We start from the raw sequence: 9,633 nt of genomic DNA, 5'->3' as shown, positions 1-9,633 counted from the left end.
ATTTATCAATAAATAAGATTTAAGTAATAGACAAAGTCATTGAGAATTCCAGTATTCATCTTTTCACATTATTTTATACACATGACAATAAATAAACCAGAACAAAAATCCTCAGGTTGTTTATGTATTCATTCTTTTTATGAAATGGCAAGACAAAAAGCAAAGGAAACCAGTGATTTTAGTTATTATAAATGTTTTACTTTCTGTTTTTGCCACATAATGATAGATGTTTATACACAAAATAGATATATATGTGTGTTTATAAAGCTGTCTGTTGCAAAAGTAGGTGCTCATGATGGTTGTACCAGTCACATCTACAACTGTTTAAATATTTCCACTGGATACCACTGTTTTAGCATTGCCATTACTCGAGTACACTGTAATTTTAAAGTAATTCATGTAATCACTGTACTTTGGAAGATGTAAGGCAATTTTCTGTCATTTACATTAAGTGGCAAACATCCCTAACATTAAGAGTACATTTACAAGTCAAGAGTGTTTTATTGTCATGTGTCCCAGATAGAACAATGAAATTCTTACTTGCTACAGCACAACAGAATATGCAAACATAGTATGCTATGACAAACGAGAGAGAGAAAAGCTTAGTGTGTATATATACATACTCACCATATATATATATATATATTAGGCACGTGCCGTCAGGGTAGGCAAGGTAGGCACTGCCTACCCTGACTAAAATTATAAAATGTAATTATTAAATATACATAGTAAAGGCATGGGAGAATAATGCCTACCTAATGCCTACCTAAGAGATTGATCTCTTAGGCAGGCATAATTATCCATGTCTTTCATCTGCAGTGCATGTAACGCGCAAAGGTCTGTGCAGCCCACGTGCCGTCGACGATGCTTCAAGCCGTCAATTTCCAGGGGACTGAAGGCAGCTGAAATTCTGCCTTTGCATTCCTGCGCATGCGCAGCCACATACAGCACATGCACAGCCACATACAGCACATGTGCAGCCACATACAGCACATGTGCAGCCACATACAGCGCATGCGCAGCCACATACAGTGCATGCGCAGCCACATACAGTGCATGCACAGCCACATACAGCACATGTGCAGCCACATACAGCACATGTGCAGCCACATACAGCGCATGCGCAGCCACATACAGCACATGTGCAGCCACATACAGCACATGTGCAGCCACATACAGCACATGTGCAGCCACATACAGCACATGTGCAGCCACATACAGTGCATGTGCAGCCACATACAGTGCATGCACAGCCACATACAGCTCATGTGCAGCCACATACAGCGCATGCGCAGCCACATACAGCACATGTGCAGCCACATACAGCACATGTGCAGCCACATACAGTGCATGTGCAGCCACATACAGTGCATGCACAGCCACATACAGCTCATGTGCAGCCACATACAGTGCATGCACAGCCACATACAGCTCATGTGCAGCCACATACAGTGCATGCACAGCCACATACAGCTCATGTGCAGCCACATACAGTGCATGCACAGCCACATACAGCACATGTGCAGCCACATACAGCGCATGCGCAGCGCAAGTTTCTTGGCGGGTTTTTCAAACATGGATTGCCATTATCTTAAGAGTATCTTAAGAAAGCCTATCCCTCATTGCAGGCAGCTGATGGAAAGCGATTGTAAACGATAGCGCCGCTAAGGAGGGGAGAAGGAAGGGGTCGGGGATCATGCCAGCAATTCACTTGCCCCACGCTCCGGGCGTGGAGCCACCGCATTGTGGCCGGGGGGAGAAGTAGCTCGGTGGCTGTGAGCGGCGGCCACCTCAGCTCCTTCTGCCGGCGCGCTCAAGGGACCATTTGAGGTTACTTGGCTGTCGGAATTTAAGGATTTGTGGGAAGGGGCTGACATGAGCGAAGCCGGCGAGCGGCATGTGAGAGATGTTCAGACGGAGAGAACTGCCAGAGGTGAGCGGGCCGGCAGAAGGCGCCGCTCGCAGCCACCCGAGCTACTTCCCTCCCCGGCCACAATGCAGTGGCTCCACGCCCGGAGCGTCGCGGCAATGGTGAGTGAGTGAGTTACTGGCATTATCCCTGACCCCCACCTTCTCAATGCTCCTGCCCTCCCCGCAACTTTACCCCTGACCAGACTCCCCACACACTGTGAAAGGAACTCTCCCCCCAATTGGTCCCTTGAACAAGTATTGTCATTCAATAAGATTCCAACTTATTCAACTTGTTCTGGTGTGCTCCCATTTTCCCCACCATCTCTCCACCTGCCGTCACCCTCCATCCCCTCACCCGTTCAGTAATTCAGAATAAAGGAGATTTGGAAGCCTTGGGCAAATTGCTTTCTTTCTTTATTTATTTTTGAACGTGAGAACAATCTGTGCATGCACAGTTTAAGAATCTTTTAAAGCCGACTGACTGCCTACCCTGAGTAATTACTCACGGCACGTGCCTGATATATATATATATACACATACATACATACATACATACATACATACATACATACACACACACACACCCATACTGAAAAAATAAATAAAAATAGTGCAACAATAATAATAATAATCTATTGTAGTTCAGAGCCTATTTGAGGTTGTAATGTTTAATAGCCTGATGGCTGTAGGGAAGAAGCTGTTCCTGAACCTAGACATTACAGTTTTCAGGCTCCTGTACCTTCTTCCCAATGGCGGTGGTGAGATGAGTGTGTGGCCAGGATGGTGCGGGTCTCTGATGATGTTGGCTGACTTTTTGAGTCAGCGACTCCAATAAATCCCTTTGATGGTGGAGAGGTCAGAGCTGGTGATGAACTGGGCAGTGTTCACAACTTTTAGCATGCAACCAAAAAGGTTGGAGGAATGGAAACTGCATTTTCTAAATGCTTGACAATACATAGATGTGCTTTTCTATCTGGATGTGACATGGTTAATGGAGGGAAGAGTGTTTCATTTTTATAATGATTATTTTTATGTTTTTATTTCTAATTATTTAAATACCAGGAATGCTCAGATTGATAAAAGCGAATAAAAATGGATGTTCTCAAAACAGTAATAATTTAACTAGAATAGAAGAATATCTATACATTTGGTACCTGGTAAATAATATTGGATTTGTAGGCTGTTTTATTTTAGACTCTGACATTTATCATAATATTTGTGACAAGGGCTTAGACCACATGATCATAAGACATAGGAGAAGAATTAGGCCCTTGAGCACATCAAACCTACTGTGCCATTCCATCATGGCTGATCTAGTCTCCCTCTCAACCCCATCACAATGGTCATATAAAAATCTCAACCATTGTCATTCCAATAAGAATAGTTCTTATGATATTTTGAAAGAAGAGCAAAAGTGCAAAGAAATAAACCTGGCAGGGTCTGATTGCATCTTATAATTTCTACCATTTCAAATTCTGGATATGTTCAGAAGAGGTATGCTTACAACCGTTTTATAAATACACAATTGAAGCTGTGAAAAGTGTTTTGGTTGCATGCAGGAACTTAACTTACTGGTAAACTGCATCAGGAACTATTAAGTTCATCCTAACACAACTTTTATCCTTGGCCTTCTTGGGTTAGACTTCAGCTAAATAAGCAGTGCATGGATATGTTAAGCAATTAACTGATGCTTTGTATATCTTTTGATAGAAACATAGAAAATAGGTGCAGGGGGAGGCCATTCGGTCCTTCGAGCCAGCACCGGCAATCATTGTGATCATGGCTGATCGTCCCCTATCAATAACCCGTGCCTGCCTTCTCCCCATATCCCTTGACTCCACTAACCCCTAGAGCTCTATCTAACTCTCTCTTAAATCCATCCAGTGATTTGGCCTCCACTGCCATCTGTGACAGGGAATTCCATAAATTCACAACTCTCTGGGTGAAAACGTTTTTTCACACCTCAGTCTTAAATGACCTCCCCTTTATTCTAAGACTGTGGCCCCTGGTTCTGGACTCGCCCAACATTGGGAACATTTTTCCTGCATCTAGCCTGCCCAGTCCTTTTAAAATTTTATGTTTCTATTAGATTCCCCCTCATCCTTCTAAACTCCAGTGAATACAAGCCTAGTCTTTTCAATCTTTCCTCATATGACAGTCCCGCCATCCCAGGGATCAATCTCGTGAACCTACTCTGCATTGCCTCAATCACAGGGATGTCCTTCCTCAAATTAGGAGACCAAAACTGTACACAATACTCTAGATGTGGTCTCACCAGAGCCCTAAACAACTGCAGAAGAACCTCTTTACTCCTGTACTGAAATCCTCTTGTTACGAAGGCTAACATTCCATTAGCTTTCTTCACTGCCTGCTGTACCTGTAAGCCAATTTTCAGTGACCGGTGTACAAGGACGCCCAGGTCTCGCTGCACCTCCCCCTTACCTAACCTAACTCCATTGAGATAATAATCTACCCCCTTGTTTTTGCCGCCAAAGTGGATAACCTCACATTTATCTATATTATACTGCATCTGCCACGCATCTGCCCACTCACTCAACCTGTCCAGGTCACCCTGCAACCTCCTAACATCCTCTTCACAGTTCACACTGCCACCCAGCTTTGTGTCATCCGCAAACTTGCTAGTGTTGCTCCTAATTCCCTCTTCCAAATCATTAATATATATGGTAAACAGTTGCGGCCCCAACACCGAGCCTTGCGGCACACCACTCGCCACTGCCTGCCATTCTGAAAAGGACCCGTTCACTCCTACTCTTTGCTATTCAAGATATATCTTGAATTCCACATTCATTGCTATTTATATACGCTTCTAGCTTTATATCACATCCATTGCTCCTTTTGGGTACTTCCTTAGTGTCAGAAATATAGGAAGTAGCTAGCGGTTTACGATGTTGACAGCTGCTTAGTATCAAGTTTGCACTCTGTTCAATGTACTTAGTTCATAATATGGCCAACAGGATTTGATCCTTCCTAACACAGGGTAATTTGATCCTTCCTAACATACCTAAAATTAATAGAATAGGCTGATGGCAGCATCCAATTAAACTGCCATCCTAAACAAACAACACAATCCATATCCATGTCAGCATGTCCCTACTTCTCATGAACAACTTACCATTAATATGACAGCATTAATATGATCACTAAAACCCTGCTTTATGGTTCTCTCCATCTAGTTCTAGTCATGTGGTAACCCAAGAACTAATGAACAATATCACTTCTCTATCAATCATATCAAATATTCAGGAAATTTCAATCATAGCGTCTTAATCATGGAACTGCACTTTTGATCACTCCAGTGATTGCCTGTTACTCAATATTCAACGTGTTCCTGCCATTTTTATGGGATTGATGCATGAATACTGATTGTAGTCTAGCCGTACTTGTCTCTTAAAGCTACAATGCATTCCCAGACTCTGCTTATTCCTTTGAATATTTCCAATGCCCCATTTACAATTTCAGGATTTCAATTCATTGGCAAGTCACTGAGCTAATATCTGGTGAAAATAACATAAATACAAAATTTCAATCATGTAATGATGTGATATTTGAAAATAAAGAACCTATGCTCAATATGCATCATATTGTATTACAAAACTAATCTTCACAACTGCTCAGTACAAATTAAGTATTTGCCTTTAGCTATAGCCAATTGCTTTGAAATCTGTATACGGCTTTTATAAATACTGCAAATAAGAGTTCAAAGCTTCAATAAAATATTAAACTATTATCTGCCTTTCTTTTATTAAATGTTAAAGTTGGATGACAGTATTATAAATCATTTTCTCAGCGATAAATTCTTCTATTTTTGACGTTTGTCACATTAAAAGTTATTACTCAGACATCCTTCACTCCTCCGAACTGCAGCAGAAACAAACCAAGGGACTATTTAAGAAGAAGCTCATTTGCAGGTGACAACGCCTTTCATAGCCGACTTTACAATCAACCTACTTCTTGGTGAAAATAAGTAATTATTATATAAGAGAAAAGGTGGGAAGAGCAGAGGGATTATGGAATTCGGGTTCATATGACAATCCAGAAGAAAAACAAGTGGAAAAGACCACTAAAAAATAATGGGAAATTATGGAAAAATAGACTTGCATTTGCAAAGTCCATTCTTTAGTCTCTGAATATTCCAAAAAGTTTTATCGCCATTGAAAGCTTTTGAATTATAGTCATTATTTGAAGTAAGAGAGTATGGAATATATAAGTTTGGATGCAATAGGGAATCCACAAGTAAAATTAGTAAGATCCACAGCAGGAACAACATACATTTGTATGCATCCTTTCATAATTACAGTACTTTACCATTAACACAATTTTAAGTATGGTCACAATTTTAATAGAGGAAAATACAATTTATAGAAAGCACTACAAATAGGAATGAAATAGATATGCTCATCGTGTGTTATCATGTTATATCATGCTATATGCACATCATGTGTTTGGGTATTGGCTGGATTCAGCCTTCTGTTGGGCAACTTTTTAACGAGCAGAATAAAACGACAGAGTGCGGGAATAACTCAGCAGGTCAGGCAGCATCTCAGGAGAAACATGGACGGGCAGCTTTTGGGGTTGAAACTCTTCTTCAGACTGATTTCTAGACACATAAGATAACAGATGCTGATTTACCAAAAAAGTCACAAAGTACTGGAGTAACTCAGCAGGTCAGTCAACATCTCCGTAGAACATGGATAGGTGACGAGTTGGGTTCAGGAGCAGGGTTGGGGGTGTGGGATGGGGCAAGTAAATATAACGTATAGTGCACACCCTCTATATTAACTTATTAAGATGAGAGGCATGTGCTCATTTTTCCCATACTCTTCCCCAAACTTGGAAAGAAGGATAAAATGATTGATATAATAATGCTGGAAATCACAGGAACAGAGAGGGAGAGTTAATATTTCGAGGTGAAGATCTTGCATCAGAAATGAGCAAAGAGATGTATTTTGCTTTTGGATATTATTGAGACATGGTATTCTTCACCTCTGACAACTCCTTTTGGTGGAATGATGCAAAATCAACTTTACATGTCTGTCAGCTGCTGAGAGCACTAAAATCTTATTCCTGTTGTACATTGAATGTTTTTCGAGTGCCATTTTATCTTATCTTTCAAGGGACAGTAAGGATTTGCTGCAACCAGTGTATTTATTGACAATCCCTATCAGGTGGTGGCTAACATAATCATTCTATTACAGCACAGTATGGTGCTTGAATAGTGCCCGAATCATCACATGCGCGCAATGACACCGGAATCATCACACACTGCATTACACATTCTATCGCTTCCCCCATGCGGGTAACTTCAAATATCCTTATTCAAACTTTCAAGGGACATAACCAAATCAAAGTCCCTTGAATCCATCATCACATATTTACAGTTCCTTCCCTCTTTGTGACCCTCAAAACTGATAGCGGCAGTGTGTCATATAATGAGAATGTCTGCTGTTCCTGCCCTCTGCTATTTGCAGTGCAATGCAGCCAGTGTAATGCACTCAGTCCGAATGATGCAGATTCAATTGTAAAAATGTGTGCCAAAAGTTTTTATTAATCACATTATAGTTCAACGAACTGGTTTCTATACAGAAAATTACCTACTACACATTGCCTGACAGTATACTTTAATAACCTTCAATAACTATTTATTTAACATTTAACACAATCATGCATGTACTTGTGGACACTGTGGTTAACAAATACCATACGAGATTCAATGGCAGTGTTGTTCAGATCAACCAAAGCAACACTCTGCAGTTCTTGACAACAAACAAATTCATAGGAACTCAAAGGTAGACACAAAGAGCTGGAGTAACTCATCAGGTCAGGCAGCATCTCTAGAGATATAGGATGGGCGACGTTTCGGGTCGGGACCCATCTCAGCAGGTCAGGCAGCGTCTGTGGTGGAGGGAAATGGATGGATGACTCTCCAGATCTTCCATGTTCAAGTAAGCTACCAGTGCACAGAGTTCATTTTACGAGAATAATAATCCAGAAGGCTGGACTAATTCTCCAATGAATGTGATCATAAATTTGAACATAGGAATTCGGGTTTTTGAATTCAGTCTTGATCCTTGAAGAGGTTTAGAGAATCAGAAGGTACACAAAAATGCTGGAAAAACTCAGCGGGTGCAGCAGCATCTATGGAGCGAAGGAAATAGGCGACGTTTCGGGCCGAAACCCTTCTTCAGACGGATTTCTCTTTAGAGAATCAGACTCTGTCACTGTCAGTGTCACAATACACTCCCATTACTTTAACAATTTTGTCATTATGTTCATCCACTAGACCCACTGGTCTAGTATCTGTACACTCCAGGCCCTTTGCCTTCCTGTTTCATCCACCTTCATCATTTTGGTCAACATCTTGCAACCTTCTAACCTTAGGTGATATGAAGACTGAAGAAACTGCATATGCTGGAATCTTAAGGAAAATTTTTGTTTTTTTTTGCCATGAATGGTAAATATTACCTGAACATTGTCTCAAATGTTTGAGCCAACAGCCTGGTGCTCAGGGTAAATGATGCACCAATTCATAAAGCTTGTGTTTAATAATCATAGATAAATGTAACAAAGAAAATGTAATTCACGTTTTGAGGTTTTATTTGCGTCAGTGGTAACCAAATTAACTGATGGCAGAAATAGACTTTTTCTTATAGTGGCTTCAATAAATTAAAAATAGTGACTACACTGCGTCTGAAGAAGGGTTTTGACCCAAAATGTTGCCTATTTCCTTCGCTCCATAGATGCTGCTTCGCCCGCTGAGTTTCTCCAGCATTTTTGTCTAACTACACTGCGACATTGGTTGCAAAGTGCTTGGGCATGCCTTCGAAAAGGTATGAAAGTTTATGGTACACAAAAAAGCTGGAGAAACTCAGCGGGTGCAGCAGCATCTATGGAGCGAAGGAAATAGGCAACGTTTCGGGCCGAAACCCTTCTTCAGACTGATCGGGGGTAGGGGGGGCGGGGACAAGAAAGGAAAAAGGAGGAGGAATATATGCTCGGCAGTGTACCGTATTTCATATTAAAAAATGACTAATTTGTTAGTTAGATGAGAAATACTCTGCCACAATCCCTTGCGCTACTTGAAGTGATATACAGTGCATTCAGAAAGTATTCAGACCCCTTCACTTTTTCCACATTTTGTTACGTTACAGCCTTATTCTAAAATGGATTAAATTCATTTTTTTTATCAGCAATCTACACACAATAGCCCACAATAAAAAAGTGAAAACAGTGTTTAGAAATTTTAGCAAAATAATTAAAAATAAATAACTGAAATATCACATTTACATAAGTATTCATACCCTTTACTCAGTACTTTATTGAGGCACCTTTGGCAGTGATTACAATCTCAAGTCTTCTTGGGTATCACGCTACAAGCTTGGCACACCTGTATTTGGGTAATTTATCCCATTCTTCTCTGCAGATCCTCTCAAGCTCTGTCAGGTTGGATCGGGAGTGTCGATGCACAGCTATTTTCAGATCCCTCCAGAGATGTTCGATTGGGTTCAAGTCCGGGCTCTGGCCGGGCCACTTATGGACATTCACAGACTTGTCACAAAGCCACTCTTGCGTTGTCTTGGACGTGAGCTTTAGGTCGTTGTCCTGTTGGAAGGTGAACGTCTGCCCCAGTCCGAGGTCCTGAACGCTCTGGAGCAGGTTTTCATCAAGGATTTTTTTTTATTAATTAATTTTGTTTTATAGGGA

Source organism: Amblyraja radiata, chromosome 13 (assembly GCF_010909765.2).
Source record: "Amblyraja radiata isolate CabotCenter1 chromosome 13, sAmbRad1.1.pri, whole genome shotgun sequence".
Classification (NCBI taxonomy): domain Eukaryota; kingdom Metazoa; phylum Chordata; class Chondrichthyes; order Rajiformes; family Rajidae; genus Amblyraja; species Amblyraja radiata.
Note: the sequence above shows the minus strand (reverse complement) of the source record.